Raw genomic sequence first — 18848 nt, forward strand, 5'->3', positions numbered from 1 at the left:
GTTTGACAGCGCATTTGTTGTCTTCTTTCTTGCTGTCGATAAAGCCCAAATTCTTCTCCTGCATCCATGCATATGCTGTCCTTGGATTCTCAATTAATTGAGTCATAGAACCCACCTTGGTTTTGATGCAATAATCACATAGCTCACTAGGCAATCCACAACAATACCTCTCTATTTGCTATTTCAAAGAAACATGCCTGTAAGAGCTCAATGGCAGCAAAACATCCCAAAACCTCTTGGTGTAATCATCAAGATTCTTGCAAAGTTTGTATGACAAGTCATGCCAGTGTGAAAGTACTTCAACTTCAAAAGTTGGAGTAAGCCAAGTAGAAGAGAACACTTGCTTAAATTCCATCCAAGTAGCAGGTGCATCTCCATGAAGCATAAGGTTGGTGTACCACTTAAGTGCATTGCCTTTCAAAAATGTGGCAACCTTCCTCATCTCGGATGCTTCTGTAAACAAACCCCCAAGAAATGCAGCATCAAACTGTTGAAGGAATGTGAGGGCTTTGTACCTGTCCTGTACTCCATTATATGTCTCAAACTTGACACGAGAACCACCATCCTTAAATTCTTTATATACCTTTGATATTGGCTGTCCCAAAGATGGCTGTATATTTGCAGCATTCCCTTCACTAGGGAGAGCCATGCTTGGCTGAACATTAGACATGGGAGCATATGCTGTGGCTTGCATGCCTGGCTGCATTCCCACATTGTCATACATGGCTTGCTTTCTATGCCCAATTGGCGGTGAAATCAACATAGCACCAAAGATAGAATCTGTACCAAAATATTCAGGTTGCTGCCTCAAATATGGCTGAGGTGGTTGAGCCACATTTATGGACTGCACATTATTATTTTGAGGAGTAGAAATGCCCAAACCAATGCCTTGTGCTGGCTGCTCATACTATTGCACTGGCTGTACTTTTTGTACCTCTTTCTCAAGTGCTCTTTTGGGTGATTCCTCTCTCTTGGAAGTCACTTTCTGAGTCATTTTTTATGGCTGTCCCTCATGGGAAATTGATGCATGAGTGTGCGGTCCGCCATGAGAAGCTGATGCATGTGTGTACTCACTCTTTCCGTGCTTGTGCTTTCTTGATTTCTTCTTCTTCTTGGCATTTGTTTGCACAATCTCAGCCAAAAATTGAGCCAGCTGAGTCAAAGCAGTCACTGCACTTGCAAGCTGCGCATTCAACATAGTAGCATCATCTGACTCACTGCTAGAACTAGTATCACCGTTGAGCTCAGTTTAGCTTCATGTGTGGCCTACTCAAAAGACATTTGTTGTGCTCCCTGCAGCTGTACACTAGCTAGATCATTAAGGCTTTCCTACCTTCTCCTTTGGGGAGTTGTGGAGCTCTCTTGCTCATGGGTACTCACCATGTTTATGGTTGTAATATTCAGCTGTCAAAAAGTGCAGCAAAGATATCCTTCCACCAAACTACCGAGGCCCACCTCTTGAGAAAGAGTGTGTGGTATCCCGGCAATGGAACCAATGAAACCGGCCTCTAATCACTCAGAGGGTAGTGGAACTAAACCTTTAATCACTTCAGCACTTATTTACAGCTCACAAAGCATATATCACAACCATTTACCATTGCATGATCACCATTTGGCATTTACCCATTTGTTCACAAACAAAACCACTGAAAAAGGGATGGAGGCTATAATGCCCCTGCTCAACAAACATAGACAAGTGCACCCGATTGGCCCCAAACACCGTGGCGCCCCTTTCGGTATTTCTTTATATTTCACAGTGAAATGATTATAAGTTGCATCTGGGAGACCTTCCCTGCAACTGAGCACGCAACTCCACCTATACCTCGAACTCCTCCCGTACCCCTCGTCTCATCTCTGTAGGTAGACTCCCATATATATCCGCTGACTATTGGAAGAGGGCGCTATGGACTCTCATGTGTCTCTGTATAGAAGACTATGTCGTGGCCTGTATAGGATTTTGAGAAGTTCCCTGGTTCTGACCATAAGGTACCATTACAGTTCCAAATGGTGCAGGACAGGGTCTCGGATATCTGAGTCTCATAGACCCCGCTTCCCTATGTAGGGCAGGGGATAGGTGTCCTACGGGGGCCTGTAAGAAGTCGTCCCTCCCGTACCACTGCCCACTTCCCCTCCTTCCGGGCATGATCCCGCTGCTGCAGCAAAGAGCGCCTCTCCTCAACCTGTAGAGGTGTGAGGTCCTCATCCATAGAGATCGCTGGCTGATCTCGAAGGACTGACCTGCGTCGTAGAGCTGAAAGTCGTGCCTCAGTGTCATGAAATCGTATGATCAGGGGTTGCTCTCGGTTGGGATCTCTCCCCACCCACCATGCCCTCTCTATCCTGTGCTCAGCCACACCTAGGGTAGCGGTCACGAACGCAGTCGCATCTACCATCGGTGTAGGCTCAGTGCGTGGGATCCCGCGTACTCTGATGTTGAGAGCCTTACTAGCTCTCTGCTGCTCCTCCATGAGGGTAGCCGAAACGGTGACCCTTGCAGGTTCCCGTTTGGCCACGTCAACCCATCTGGAAGTCTCCTAAATAGCAGATTGCATGCTCGCAATCTGTGCCTCGACCACCGGGGTACTCCCTGGGGCAATGTGTATGGATGTGACCTCCTGTCGAAGCTGCATGATATCCTGTCTGAGTCCCTGAATAAGACCCGCCTACTCCCGAATGGCCCTAGCTTGCTGCTGTATGATGCGGCTATGCTCCTGGTTCCAGCGGACCTGCTCCTGTGCGAAGCGAGCCAACTCTATCTCACGCTCATGGAAACTATGTATCTCCGTGAGCAGGGTCTCACGGGCCTCTAGTGTATCAGTCCACCCATGTCCATGCTGAAACTGTGGTGACTGTGGCATAAAAGAGTGGGACTGAGTCCGAAAACTGGACGGTGATTGAGTGAGGAACAGAGATGACAGTGGAATGGATGAGGCGGTCCCAACAGGGTGTGGGAGGGTGGGCTGACTGAGAGGGAGAGGGGAGAGTGAAGCGTAATGCGGCACAGAGTATGACACCTCCGAAGTAGGGGTCATAAGCTGTGCGAGAGCTATAACAAGAGAAGAGGGAAAGGGAACAACAACCAGCGCCATGGGCATGAGTATGTCACTGATCGTAGACGTAGATGGAGCTGAGACTGGAACTAGAGCTGGGCCTGAAGCGGGGACTAAAGTCGAAGTAGAGATAAAGATAGAGGGAGCTGAGCTTGTAGCTGAAAACGAAACTGACACTGTAGCGGGAGTTGAGGTTGAGGTTCAGGTTCAGGTTGAGGTACAGATAGAGGCTGAAGAAGCTGAGGCGGGTCCTACCTTTGCCTTGTTGTCTACCCCGAGTCCACTTCGGTTGTAACGTGTGTTCACATCCTCCAAATTCAGTTGTGTCGTTTGCTTTTTTTTGTTGTTGTTGTTATTGTCGTTTTTCTTGGCTTTGTCCCCCATTTCTCTTGGGGTGCGGGTGCAGATCTTAGATTTAGTGTTCAGCCGGGAGCGGGAGCACCGGTCGCCCCCCCATAATGGGAGGCACGTCCAGTGCGAGGTGGTGGAGAGGTAGGGCGGAAGCCTGAAGTGGAGAGGCAGCCAAGAGATGGAGAAGGAGGAGAGGCTAAGATGGCAAGATGGCGAGGATTTTTTTTATTTTTTATTTTTTAAAGGTGGTTGTGGTTTCTTTCTTTCTTTCTTTCTTTTTTTGGAAGTTCCCAAAAAAAGAAAAAAAAGGGAGTGAAGGTGGCGAGGGGAGCAGAGAAGGGGGGGGCGGTGGATGAGCGGAAAAGGAGGGAGGGAGGTGGCTGAGTGAGGGAGTAGCGGGGAGCGAGGGGTGGCTGAGGGGAGCGAGGGGCTGAGCGGGGGGCAGGGCTGAGCGGGGAGCAAGGGTGGCTGAGCGGGGAGCGGGGGAGCAGGGGAGCGCGGGAGCAAGGAGCGAGGGAGCGGGGAGCGGGAGAGCGAGGGAGCTGAGCAAGGAGGGAGGGAGCGAGCTAGCGCGGAGGGAGGGGTGGTTGAGGGGAGTGAGCGGTTAGCGGGGAGCGAGGGGCTGAGAGCTGCGAGGGAGAGGGCAACGGGGCGTGAGCGAGAGAGCCTGAGCGAGAGAGCCTGAGCAGAGAGGCAGCGAGGGAGCGTGAGCGAGGGGGCTGAGCGTGAGCGTGAGCGAGGGTCTGAGCGAGGGAGCGTGAGCGTGAGCGAGGGGCTGAGCGTGAGCGTGAGCGTGAGCGTGAGCGTGGAGCTGTCCAATATACTTGGACTGTGACATCATGATACCCCCCTCAACATGAGCAAACTGAATGCCCAGCCCAAATAATAGTGCAGCTGTCCCATGTCTGACATTTCAAAAGCTAGCTGCAAATCAGCCTTGAAAGCTGCAATATGCTGAGTATCAGGGCCCGTGATCAGCATGTCATCCACATATAAAATCAGCACTAAAAAATCAGATCCACTCCCACGGACATAAAGAGTAGGCTCTGTGGGGCTATTTTGAAAACCAAGGGACAATAAGTGTGCATGAATTTTAGCATACCATGCCCTAGGTGCCTGCTTCAAACCATAAAGGGCTGTTCTCAGCCGGCATACCTTGTTTTCAAAGCCAACAAACTCAAAGCCAGGAGTTTGTGTCACATAAACTTCTTCCTACAGATCCCCATGAAGAAAGGCAGTCTTGATGTCAAGCTGGTGCACTTGCCAATGGTGATGGGCTGCAATGGCAATGACACATCTAATAGTGGTAATCCTGGAAATGGGAGCAAAGCTCTCCTCAAAGTCAATGCCTTGTTGTTGGGCATACCCTTGCAACAAGACGAGCTTTGTGTCGATCTACGCTGCCATCAGATTTCCTTTTTAATTTGTAGACCCACCGGGTACCAATGGCATGCTTGCCGGGAGGGAGATCTACTAATTCCCATGTGTCATTTTTGGCAATGGATTGTAGTTCAGCTCTAATTGCCTCCATCCACTCTTTGCTGTCAAAAGCATCCTTATGGCACAAAGGCTCTTCATTGCAAGCTATAGCAAGGAGTGCAAACCCAAGAAAGTGACCATGCATATGTCTATTCCCTGATCTTGTCCGGGCAGCAAGAGGTTGATCTTGTTTGCTGTCCCTCAATGTGTCAAGAAGCCATCTGGGAACTTGCCTTTGCTGTCTATTGACAGCTCTTTCTTCAATCACTGCATCATGAATAGTGGGATCATTTTGTGCTGGAAGAGGAACCTGCAAATCAGCATGGGGTGCTGGCTGATCATTGCTTGTTGGAGGGCTTGCAGGAGGCTCATGTTGCTGGTCAAAGTCCCCCTCTGAGGGAAGCAAAGGTAACCACGAGTCAAAGGCATCAAACATGTCAACTTCTGGCTTAGCTTTGTAGTCCACAAGAGAAGCCGAATGTTCAGCAAAGATTACATCTCTGCTGACAATAATCTTCCCATCGAAAATCACTCTGGCACAAAAATCACAAAAATTAATATTAGGCATCTATATCCATCGAAAATCACTCTGAAACCTGAAGTGGCAATTGCTGAAATTGAAATCAAGTTGACTTCAATTCCAGGCACAAAAAGAACATTTGTCAAAGTGACAGGATGGCTTGAAATGGATGTGAGCTGCACATCTCCAATTCCTTTTACAGCATAGGAAGCATTATTAGCACATGTGATAGTCCCTCCTCGAGGTGCATTAGCCAAGGAATGAAACAACTGTCTGCAAGATGTGACGTGCTTGGAAGCACCACTATCAAAATACCAAGACTGAGCATCATTAGCTGTAAAGAATGCATCAACTTTGGAGGGATCAAAGGAGCAATGGACAGCCCATGCCCAATCATCCTGGACAGCATGTGCATGTGAAGCATCTGCTGGCTCGTGGGATTCAATTGCATGTGAGGCATTGACTGTCAATCCTACTTTCTTTTTCTCCGAAGCAATGCACTTCTGCATTCTGGAATTTCATGCCCTGGCTTGCGATAGTAGTTGCATCTTTTCTTCTTTGACTTATCTGCTGTATTTTGAGATGCATTGGAGAAATTGCCACCGTTAGGCACATATTTAGGCTTGCCCATAGGCTTGGAAGCCTTGCCTTTTCCTGTCTGCTGTGAAGCAAATGCATGATCAGGAATAGTAGCTTGCCTATTAGCACGACTTTGCTCTTCCTGCAAAAGCAAAGTGACTAACTGATCAAAGGAGTAGTGGTTTGGATTACCCATGGCCACTAGTCGAAGGGTTATAGCAAACCCTTGATATGTATCTGGCAGCCCATTCAATGTGATACTGACAAGTTGAGAATTTGGCACCACCTCATCAATATTGGCAAGTTGTTCCATGAGGTCCTTGACCTTTGTCAAGTAAGCATCCATAGAGTCACCTTCATTCATGCTGACTTCCTGCAATTGCCTTCTTAAATATGCAACACATGCCTCATTGCGAATCTGATAAAGAGAAGCCAATTTGTCCCAAGCATCCTTTGTTGTCCTGCATGACCGGATGTGTGGAATAATGATTCTCTTGCGTGATAAAGCAATACAGGAATGTGCATTTGCATCTCTTGCATCCCATCGAGTTTGTTCATGAGTTGGAGGAGCAGCAGCAGGGGTGCTAGAGGATAAAGCATCAGGAGGAGTACCCTCTGCAGAGGGACCAGTAGTAGGAGCAGCCACTGTAGCATTGGCTGGCCTCAGATCAACTCCAGAAACAATGTTTCAAAAATGCCTTGCAACAAGAATATGTTTCATGAGATAAGACCACATCGGATAGTTGGTGCCCTCCAACTTATCATCTTCACGAAGAATGCCAAATAAATCATGATTGTTGCCAGCCATTGCAAATGGGATATCCCGAAAACAAAAGACCGGAAAACACAAAAGCCTCAAGGCTATCACTGCAAAGAGCTAGCTGTCCAAAAATGACAGCAAATGTCTACAAGTGAATGTCCTGCAAATTTCCAGCCCAAATCAAAGGGCAAATGCAAATTTAACCCAAATGTGACTGTGTCAGGCAATGACCACTGCAAAAGTCAGCAAATCGGGCAAAAGGCCCAAATGTAATGAGGGCAAAAAAGCCAAAAAGAGGGCAAATACAGAAAAGCCCCAAATTTTGTTGAGATTTTGCAAATGTGACCCAATGTCTTGCAATCTGACCCAATGTCTTGCAAATGTGACCCAATGTCCTGCAATCTGAACAAGAAATTGCAATCCAAACCCCAAAGCTCCAATGTCTTGCAAAAGCCCCAAAACTACAAAATCGAAGCCTGAATGCAAAAGCCCCAAATGTCAGCAAAAAATTACAGATATGCTGCAATGTTTGCTCTAGACGGTATGGAATGTACAGAATAGGACGGCCGATACGGAACTGTGCGGACGCTGAAGTACGAAAATCAAAAACTATACGAAAATCTGTACAACTGTACGGACGGTACGAAAATCCATACAACTGTACAGACGGCCATATGCAATCGTATGGATAGAGAAAAATATTCGACAATTGACGTGACGTACAGAAATCGTACAGACAGTAGGTCGGGGGGTCGCGTCGGAGCTGTGCCGGAGCTACAGCTGGAAGCAAGAAGCTAGGAGTAGGGAGCAGGTCCGGGAAGGAACTACTCTGATACCACTGTAGGCTCACGGAAGCAAAAGGATGCACAAGAGTGGAGCAAGAAGTAGTGTAATGAAAATGAAAGTACTAAGTACTATAAAAGAGAACCCTAGGACCTAGTGTCCTAGTGATACCACTAGTACTAGGTGTCATAAGACACTAAAAGTACTAGGTGACCTAAGTGCCAATAACTAAAGCTACATGGCACATACCAGGGCCCAGAGGGCATCAATACGACCGGGAGAAGATGGCCTACAGAATGAAACCTACCAAGGTGGCTGGTCTGAGTAGGAGAGGAAACGGGCCAAAATCCCATAGCTATCTCTGAAGAGGTAGTAGAAATACCCTCGGATCTCATAGTAAACAGGACACCTGAAGATGAAATGCTCCTCTGTCTCAACCTCTTGCATGTCACACAGTGTACATATGCACCTCTCCCTAGGTAGTCACTCTGCTTTGCCGCTCTCGATGCGAAGTCTGTGTGAAAAGACCCGGAACTACCCAAGAGAGATCCTCAACAAGTGGGGTAGGTGAATCTGCGTGTATCCTGGTGGGTCAATGAAACCCTCCTCTGTGATATGTAAGAAGTGATCTTTGTAGAAGCTAAGCTTCATCGGGAGTTCACTCGGTCCCAACCAGGTCCGAAATGTGTGTAGCTGTAATAGATCCTCATGGATAACTCAATCCTCTTCATCAACCCCACCTTGGATGGCCAGCACCAATCTCTATGATCCCCTGCAACTCCCTCAAACGGCGGTCCTCCCAGAGCCACAACCTCCACTAAAGGAGCTCATACATGCACAAGTGGGGATCAATACCCCATCTCCTCCCCAACCATCCCACTAATCTGATCCTCTACGACTCTAGGAATTCCAACCCATGACCTTCTCCATGCCACAACCAGTGATCTCTACTCGAGACGAAGCATATACTTGCACCAACCACCGTCTGCCTCTCGGAAATATTGCATGAACAAGGGTTAGAGGGGCACTCCCCCTCTCAAATGTGCTGATGCATGCACCTGCTCCTGGGACTAGTAAGGGAACTCGATCCATAACCAAGGATCTAGCAGGACCGCTATCCCACAATGCCAAACTGATGTGTGTGGCACTACTCAAACATATGACCCTCCTGATCACATACCTTCGAGTCCCAGATCAAGGGCTGCCACTACAAATCCTCTTTGCACTAAAAGGTTGGCCTAAAGAGTGCCACCACACTCTCACCAAACTTCTCTTGACTAGCGACCCTTCCTTGTGAGAGGGACCTCTGAATATATTCATAAGTGAGACTTAGCTACAACTTGCCCCCCGTGTGTAAGGTGTTTTTCTTAGAAGCGCCCGCCGCCAAACAAGAGTTTCCAAGGCTCATAACCTAGGGCAAGAGCTTACACAAAAGGGCTATGCTCAAGGGAAGTTGTGTACCGCAACCCCAACAAAAGCACCAACAAGAGGAGAAGTACACAGCCCTAGCCAAAAAGATTTGGTTCACCAAGAGAGCTCTTCCTACCAAGGATAGTTTAGCAAAGCTCTAGTATAGAAGCTTACAGCAAAAACTCTCTTGCAACTTAGGATATTTATTGCTTTGTTGAGATGTCTAGATACACTTAAAATCCCAAGAATCTCGTGGTCTATCCATGGGGAACCTAATAGAAACCTAAGTCCACCCCAATCCTAGATCTTCTCAGTCCCTATGAGAAAGTCCATGATTTATTCTAGTTGACCATAGGTGTTTATGCCAAACAGTACACCTCCAGTGGAAGGCACACCCTCCCAATGCTCTCAATGGCACCCTCCACAAATAGGTTTGTGTCATCTGCTAGTTCCAGCTCTAATCCATCGAGAGGACTACATGCGACCAAAGGAAATAGCTCAGCGCAAAGAGAAAGAGGAAGGGGGTGAGTAGGCAGCCCTAGCATGACGCATGGGATTCCATGGATGAAGATAACCATCGGACTATCATGGTGGGCCACTTGATGGCCAAGGTTTAAAGATCAGATCTTGAGATACATCAGTGAGTGTACCAAGAGCACAGGCATGCAAGCAACTGCATAAGCAGATTTTACAAGAGATCGGTCTACACTGCACCACATATTCACTCTCAAGTCCTCCTAGAGGAAGCCAGACACCAGAAACAGAGAGTATATTGGCTCCATTGTGGATTTTCGAAAGAGCTTTGATTCAGTATCATGGGCTCGCCTCATCACACGACTCATCCCTAGGTATTTCCACATGATGTATCTAGGCTGTCATGGTTTTGTAAGAGCAAGTCACATGCAAAGTGCGAGCCCCACCATAAGTCGTGGTAGCTGACAACAGGAGATCATTGACTTCACAAGAAAAGAAGTGATTGTGCAGCACCGGAGTCATGACCTGGAGTTCCAGACATGCAAGGTCAGCAACAGACTAGACATAGGACCTGCAAACGCCCGTCCCATTCGAGGTATCATCATTGCCACATTTCGACACCACGTTGCCTCACGCTAGGGCTACCAAGCTCAACAAGGAATCAAGGAAACCAGCAACAGAGCTTGGATATGCTTCGAAGACATCAAGACTTCCAATGGGACCCCCATCGCACCCACAAGAAGCATAGGCTACTCATGACTCACACATGTCACATGATATGGCAGGAACAGCTCTTCAAACATGGAGTTTCCTTTCCAGTCCTCCTAGATTCATTAGTAGTTCATTAGATGTGTGATAGACACCTCTGGTTCCCCCTACAAGGGGTGTACTCTCAACTCAACTTTTTGGTCTCATATGATGTTCTGGCCTGCTACAAACATTAATAGAGATTTCTTTCTTTCCTTCCGTCTCTTGTTTATGTGTGCATGCTGCTCCCTCAGCCCATCCCTTCCCCTTAGATCCTAGTACAAGGGCCCCTTGCGTGAGTATAACACTCATGCAGGTGACCACAAAGTGTGTACAAAGGCCTTGAGGACACACTGTTGATATGACCACTTCTCCACTCGTCATCCACCAACCTTTGCCTTTCAGCACTCTAGGCAGCCTTTTATCCTGAAGTGAGTGTGCTTGAAAAGCACAATCTGTGGCATTTGCCACAAGTTTATAAGAATCCACCATTTGCAACATAGGAGCGATGCAATGCTTTTATTAAATTTACTGTTGGAATGGATTTATTTGGCTTAGCTTTTTCCCTCTATCCCTTAAAGAAATGAAAGGAAAAGCTTTCAATTACATTTCAGACTAGAATGGAAGTTGTCTCACAGATTATAGAAATTTCTAACCTTGCCATGATGTCACCACAATGTAAATATCCTAAGTCAAAGTACAGATGACCATTTATTTGATCATAATTAAAGTGTTTTATATGTGTTAATTATGGTCAAAGAGTTCTTTTAATGGTCAAGGGATTGACTATGGTCAAAGATACTTGACTCTAGTCAAGTAAACCTGATTTCGGTCAAGGAGACTTGGTTTATTACCAAGAGGGTTAACTGCGGTTAACCAGGGAACTACAGAGCTGACTACGGTCAGAGAGTGTTGACTTTGATCAACAAGACTTGGCATGCGCCAAGAGGGTTAACCCCGGTTAACCAAGATGTGCCAACTTCGGTTGGAGAGACTTGGCTATAATTAAGGCGCCTCGACCCTTGGTCAAAGCTCCTTAATTATAATCAAGAGTGTTGACTCCGGTCAACCAGAGAATAAATATATATATTTATATTTGTTTAGATGTGCACATGTGTTCAGTGGGGACGCCCACCGTGACTAGAATTAGTCCACAGTGTGTTATTTTGCAGCAAAGCGCTAACAATTAATGGGTGCCATGGTGGTGCACTTTAATTAATTGTTGCAGGTACTAGGAAGAGTTATTTTTCCTAAGCGCTACGGGAGCCTGACAAGCATCTAGGAGGCGATTCGTGTGACCAAGTGCTTTGAAGACTCCAGAGTGGCCCTTAGTGGTATGTAATAGGACTTAGTCTAGATTTTAGACAAGTGGCATGTTGCCAATTTGAAATGAGCTTGAAGCTCTTGTAATGAAGGGATTTTCACGTTTTGAATTAGGGAGTATCAGACAGCTCTACGCTAAACTTTTGTAACAGATTCTCTTCAAGTAATAAAATACCTTCGGGGGGGTCCAGCCCGACATGTTGTCCTGGGCCCTAGTGTCTCTGTTGAGAGAGGGAGAGAGGGAGAGCAAATGAGAGTGTCTCTGCTGTCTTTCAAAGAGCGTGAGGGATTACATTATTGCATTGGTATCAGAGCCAAGGCTCATGGCCTTCCTAGGCTGTGACGATCTAGTGAGAAGGCAATAGTGGCTAACGGGCAGAGATAGCGCAAGGTGTTCAGTTCGGGATTGTATGCTGAAGCTAGACTATACGCAAGTGTGAATGAAGGCAAAGCGTACGGTGACCCGAGGCAAGATACGCTGGTGATGGCGTGGGCACAAGGGGTGCTGGCTAGTAGGCCTGGGGCCTCATGCCTATGACGGCGTAAGGACGCCTCTAACGGAGAGTCAAAGCGGATGAAGCGATCAAATTGCCAACGAGCGAAGTAGCTGCTGGGTATCGCGTGAACGCTATAAGTGATTTTTGGCTTCCTGTGTCATTTTGCATACCCTGGTGAAGGCGATAGCGCTCGAGGAGGCTATGCTATGGCGAATTGTTGAGCAGATGGTTTCATTGCGTGGGTGATCCCGTTATATATTGCGCAACGATTGGCGAGGCTTCCATGAAGGCATATATGGAGCAGGCCCGTGGCTTGACATAAGTTTCATAATGGAGATTAATTGCGCTGGTTACGTTGAGTGCTGACGGAAGCTTTGATCTTTCTTTTCCCGTCGGACGTGAAGGCGCGATGTGTGAAACTATGGAGAATTCCGTCATCTGCGCGTATTTTCTCTACCAAGGTTCAACCTTAGGCTGATGTGGAAGCCAACGTGGCAACCAAGGTGACATGGCAGGCAAGGCACCAGCTGACGTGGCAGTACATGTGGCATCCAGATCAGGTAGCTGATGTGGCAGACCCTGGGTTTATCTAGCCTAACCTTGGTTAGTGGACTGGTTAGAGGTCCAGTTAGTTGACTCAACCAGACCAGTCTGGTCACTGTAACTAGATTGTGACCAGTCCAGTTAGTCTAGTTGCAGACTAACCAGACCAGAACCAGTCAGTCTTGTTAGAGTAGCCAGTTACTCCATCTGGTTACTGTTCTTTCAAAAAAAAAAAAGACAGTTGCAGAGACTGTTTCTGCTAGCAGATTTCACCTGCCTGTCAGACTTTTACTGTAAGAAAAGTAGCAGAAAAGCAGAGAAAAAAAGAGAAAGCAAACTTTTACTATCAGAAAAGCAGCAAAAAAAGCAGAGAAAAGCAGAGAAATCAGAGATTTGCAGAAAAAGAATATGCATGCCTTTGAGCAGAGAAAAGAGAGAAAAACAGATGCATTTTGAAGTCATTTGCAGTAGCCAGAAAAGGGGCAATACAATTGTTGATGCTTTAGCAATTTTGTGGGTTTATGCTTTGAATTGATAGCCCGATTACTGGCACAAGTTGTGAATGCAAGACAGCTCTTGTTGAGGTAATTTTTCTGTCGGAAAAGCAAAGGTAGTTGTGCATCAGTTACCTACACGGTGTGTGAGAAATTTGCAGATCTCAGAATATGGATCAATCACCTATCCAGTGGGATTCACAAGATAGGGATGTACATCCAAAAGAGAGAAGTGTGCAGCAAACTCAACAAGAATTTGAACAGATGGTACGTGCTCGTATACAAGAGATGGAAAATCTCAGAAAGGAACCAAGGGCTCGGCATTTGTTTCAAGCAGAAGCTATGCCTAATGCAGTATATGACGTGCCAATGCCAGAGGCACACTCTCGTGTACAGCCCGAAAAAGAGAGATCTCATAGGGGACGGTCTCATAGCAGGAAGAGATCGAGGCATCATCACCGATCTCCTAGTCCATCACCGTCTACCTCGAGTTCGACTTCTGTATCTTCTTCTTCCTTATCAGATAAACCATCCAGAAAAAGAAGGAAACACAAGAAGTCTAGGAAGAGAAAGTCTTCCAGAGAGACCAAGGAATTTAAAGAGGGAGGTAAATCTGTCAAGTTTATGACCTACAATGGAAAGTATGGTCATACAGACAAAGCATTGCAGTTCATCAGGCAGTTTGATGCTACATTCGGCACAGAAAAGTTTTCAGAATCCTCCAAGTTAAGAATGGTCAGTTTGCACTTGACAGCAACAGCTAGTGCATGGTGGAGTGCACAGACCACAGATGGGTCAGCCCCAAGGAAGTGGAAGGACTTCAAGAAAGCCTTCTACCAGCAGTTTATGCCTAAACAGTTTAGAGACCATGTTCTTCAAGATTGGGACAGTTTGCATATGGATGCAGGAGATACAGTGGATGTGTACAACCAAAAGTTTTGGGATGCTTATTTGCAGGTTGCACCTTTCAAAAAGATCTCCAAAGGGACCCAAATGAGAAAGTACAGAGCAGGTCTCACTCCAAGAATTCAGGCAGTAGTGAATGCTTTGGGGGCAAAGAACATTCAAGACCTTCTGCATTCAGCTTCAGTAGCTAGTCTTGTGCCGTTAGAAGATCCATCTACAGTGCTATCCTTGCATGCAGGACGTGCTGATAGAAAGAAAACTGATTTTTCAAAATCAGAAAAGAAAGAAGTGCCCCAAGGTTGAAAAGAAAGGGTTTCAGCCTCAGAAGCCGAGGGGTACTCAGTTTTCAAAGGCTTATAAAGGCAAATCTCTATTCACCCCTGAACAGATAGCTGAATTCCGTAGAGATGGGAAATGCTTCAAGTGCGGCAAAGAGGGGCATGTGGCTGCCCAGTGCCCAGAAAAGCCTTCAACTTCGAAGGGAAAAGAGGCAGAGAAGCCACGAGGACCGCAAATGCCAATGGCAGGAGGGATTCCTGACATACTGGGTCATGTTTCAAACCCAGAAGAACGAGAATTGCTGCTATCATGGGGCAAAGTCAGGGACCAGCAAGCGCTAATTTTATTTGATCCAGGGGCCACTGATAATTTCATATCAGAGGATCTAGCCCTGAGGCTGGGAATAAAGACGGAGGAGTTGGGCAGGGCTTTGGATGCCGATCAGATGTTCTGTGGGAATCCTGTGCCAGTCACTCCCTTGATAGGGAAGCTCCGTCTTCATGTTCAGAGTTATGTGGATCAGGAAGACTTCTTCATTTCTCCACTGAAACATCATGATGTAGTCTTGGGAATGCCTTGGTTTCATCGCAAGACAGTGAAGTTGACTCTTCCTGAAAGAGTGCTAGAGTTTGTGCATAGGGGGAAAAATCAGCGTTTAATTGCCAGGAATAAAGGGGAGACTATCCCCATTGTATCTGATGTTGCATGTGGTAAAGCAATAAAGTCTGCAATTTCTGCGTACATGGCTTTTGTAAAAGAAAAAGAGAATGATATGCATGTTCAAATGAATGATGCAGACAAAGATAAGTTTCAGTTTCTTGTAAACTTTAAAAATTGCTTTTCCGATGCTTTGCCAGGGGAGTTACCCCCAGAGAGACCAGAAGATCATCAGATAGAGTTAATGCCTGGTAGTGAGCCCCCAAACAGACCACCTTATAGAGTCAGTGCGACTCAGAGAGAGGAGATTATGGCTCAGGTACAGGACTTGCTGTCCAAAGGATTGATTCAGCCCAGCTCGTCTCCTTTTTGTTCCCCTGTACTGCTAGTACAAAAGAAAGATGGTTCATTCCGTATGTGCGTCGATTATCGCGCACTGAACAAAATGACCATCAAGAATAGATTCCCTATTCCGCGCATTGATGATGTGCTGGATCAGTTAAATGGAGCTTCAGTTTTCAGCAGGATAGACTTAAAGAGTGGCTATCACCAAGTGAGGATACAGCCTCAGGATGTGCACAATACAGCATTCCGCACTACATTTGGGTTGTATGAATACTTAGTGATGGCTTTTGGGTTGACAAATGCTCCAGCCACATTCAATAGAATGATGGATCGCATCTTCCGAAAGTACAGGCATTTCACGGGTACTTTCTTTGATGATATCTTAGTCTTCTCTAAGACAAAAGAAGAGCACAGGGAACATCTTGCTATAGTGTTTCAAGAGCTGAGAAATCATCAGCTCTACGCAAACAGCAAGAAAAGTGAATTCTTCTTGGAAGAAATCCATTATCTGGGGCATATAATATCCAAGAATGGGATAAAAATGGATCCAGCAAAGATCTGTGCCATTCAGGAATGGCCAGAGCTGAAAACTGTGCATGAAGTTCGAAGTTTCCTAGGCCTGTGTTCTTACTACAGAAGGTTTATCAGACATTTTGCTGATATCGCAGCTCCATTACATGACCTTACTAAGAAAAATGCAGCCTTCACATGGGGAATATCACAAAAGAAAGCATTCAATACACTCAAGGAGAAGTTGACTACAGAGCCTATTCTTGTAGTCCCGGATCTTTATCAATCTTTTGATGTTGATTGCGATGCTTGTGGAGAATGTGTTGGGGCTGCATTGCATCAGAATGGTCATGTAGTAGCCTATGAAACCAGGAGACTTCGGGATGCAGAAAGATATCTAGGAATCTATGAGAAAGAGTTATTGGCTGTAATTCATGCCATCCATACATGGAAGCACTACCTTTTGGGTGCAGATTTTACTGTTAAGACAGATCACCAAAGTCTGAGATATTTTTTGACTCAGACCAAGCTTTCCGAGAAGCATATGAAATGGGCAAACATGCTGTTAATGTATCATTTCCAGATTGTCCATACCCCAAGAATTCCGAACAGAGTGGCAGATGCCTTGTCCCGAAGACCCCAGGTCAATAATGTGACTATTGCTTATCATCAGGACCTAGAAGGCATGAGGGAGCAATATGCTCGTGATTCAGATTTTGGTGAAATTTTACAGCAAATGCAAGAGGGGCAATCCACCAGTCACTATTCCCTGAAAGATGGGTATTTAATGAAAGATGATTGCCTATGCATCACCCAGGAGATGAGGAAAAAGATTTTGGAGGAATGCCATGCACCTCCCTATGCTGGACACAGAGGAATTACAGCAACAACTCTAGCACTAGAGAGGTATTTCTTTTGGCCAGGGATGCGGAAAGATATACATCAGTTTGTTACTGAATGCCTTACGTGTCAGAAAGTGAAGTATTTGCCAAGATCAAAGTCAAGGAATGATGGGATTTGGACTATCATTGATAGATTCAGCAAGCAAGCTCATTTCATTCCGGTTCACAAAACCATAAAGGCAGATCATATGGCTAAGCTTTTCATGGTACAGATTTTTAAACATCATGGTATGCCTAAGTCCATTGTTAGTGATCGAGATCCCAGAATGACCAGTCTATTCTGGAGAGCTTTATTTGATAACATGGGGACGAATTTGAATTTTTCTTCTTCTTTCCATCCCCAGACAGATGGTCAAAGTGAAGTAGCAAATTCTACAGTTTTGGATATGCTGAAATGCTACGTGGGTGACCAAAGTTCAGACTCGGAAAAGTACCTACCGTTGGTAGAGTTTGCTTACAATAATACAGTATATAGCTCTACAGGGAAAGCCCCTTTTGAGGTCATATATGGGAAAGTGATTTTGCCACCTATATTGAGGACCAAAGAAGAAATATTTGCAGCTGATCAGTTTGTGAGAGACCTCCAGACAGCTTACAGCCAAGTCCGGACAGCAATTGAAAGGTCTCAAGAGAAACATAAAAGAGCTGCAGATAAGCGTAGGAGACAGTTAGATCTCAAGGAAGGGGATTGGGTACTTTTGAAGTTTGAAAAAGCTAGGCTCCGCAAGTTTAAAGGCAAACAGAAAGTGTATGCAAAGTTATCTCCCAGATACTATGGCCCTTTCAGGGTTACAGAAAGAATAAATGAGGTTGCATACAGATTAGCATTGCCAGAGCATTGGAGGATTCACAATGCATTCCATGTGAGTCTTCTAAAGAAATTCCAGGGACCAGAGCCTACAGAACCAGTATCAGAGGATCCACCAGAAGTGGATGAGCTGGAGGAGGTCCTTCAACCAAAGCAAATTGTGTACCATGCTGTGCGCAAAGGCCCTCAGGGTAAGGAGTTTTACAGGTATCTTGTAAAATTCAAAAATTATACGGCATTAGATGCCAAGTGGATGGACGAAGACATGTTATCCGACCATCCACAGCTTTTGGATGTTTACAAGGAAGCTTTTCAGTTGAGGTCAACTCAATAGAAGCCGAGGGGATGTCACCACAATGTAAATATCCTAAGTCAAAGTACAGTTGACCATTTATTTGATCATAATTAAAGTGTTTTATATGTGTTAATTATGGTCAAAGAGTTCTTTTAATGGTCAAGGGATTGACTATGGTCAAAGATACTTGACTCTAGTCAAGTAAACCTGACTTCGGTCAAGGAGACTTGGTTTATTACCAAGAGGGTTAACTGCGGTTAACCAGAGAACTACAGAGCTGACTACGGTCAGAGAGTGTTGACTTTGGTCAACAAGACTTGGCATGCGCCAAGAGGGTTAACCCCGGTTAACCAAGATGTGCCAACTTCGGTTGGAGAGACTTGGCTATAATTAAGGCGCCTCGACCCTTGGTCAAAGCTCCTTAATTATAATCAAGAGTGTTGACTCCGGTCAACCAGAAAATAAATATATATATTTATATTTGTTTAGATGTGCACATGTGTTCAGTGGGGACGCCCACCATGACTAGAATTAGTCCACAGTGGTGCCATGGTGGTGCGCTTTAATTAATTGTTGCAGGTACTAGGAAGAGTTATTTTTCCTAAGCGCTACGGGAGCCTGACAAGCATCTAGGAGACGGTTTGTGGGACCAAGTGCTTTGAAGACTCCAGAGTGGCCCTTAGTGGCATGTAATAGGACTTAGTCTAGATTTTAGACAAGTGGCATGTTGCCAATTTGAAATGAGCTTGAAGCTCTTGTAATGAAGGGATTTTCACGTTTTGAATTAGGGAGTATCAGACAGCTCTACGCTGAACTTTTGTAACAGATTCTCTTCAAGTAATAAAATACCTTCGGGGGGGTCCAGCCCGACATGTTGTCCTGGGCCCTAGTGTCTCTGTTGAGAGAGGGAGAGAGGGAGAGCAAATGAGAGTGTCTCTGCTGTCTTTCAAAGAGCGTGAGGGATTACATTATTGCACATGATATGTTTGCACTACTTTAAAGAAATCTACTGCCCAAGGTAACGAAATTGTTTGTTAAGGAGTTAAATTTGGATGCTTTGTCATTCAGCTTTTTCCTATGGCAAGGTCCTATCACCAAGTTCATCCTCAGACATCTCAATCTAAGGATGCTGCTTC

At 45.8% G+C, this 18848-nt stretch overlaps 1 protein-coding gene across 3 annotated transcripts in view; it reads right to left on the reverse strand.

Annotated features, from left to right (window-relative positions):
• Positions 1 to 18848, reverse strand: part of DEG7 (DegP protease 7) — a 118163-nt gene that overhangs the window by 51205 nt on the left and 48110 nt on the right. The gene's annotated exons all lie outside the window — the stretch shown is intronic.

Source organism: Dipteris shenzhenensis, chromosome 1, assembly GCF_047967505.1.
Source record: "Dipteris shenzhenensis isolate YYH24624 ecotype China chromosome 1, Dip_SZ_1.0, whole genome shotgun sequence".
Classification (NCBI taxonomy): Eukaryota; Viridiplantae; Streptophyta; class Polypodiopsida; order Gleicheniales; family Dipteridaceae; genus Dipteris; species Dipteris shenzhenensis.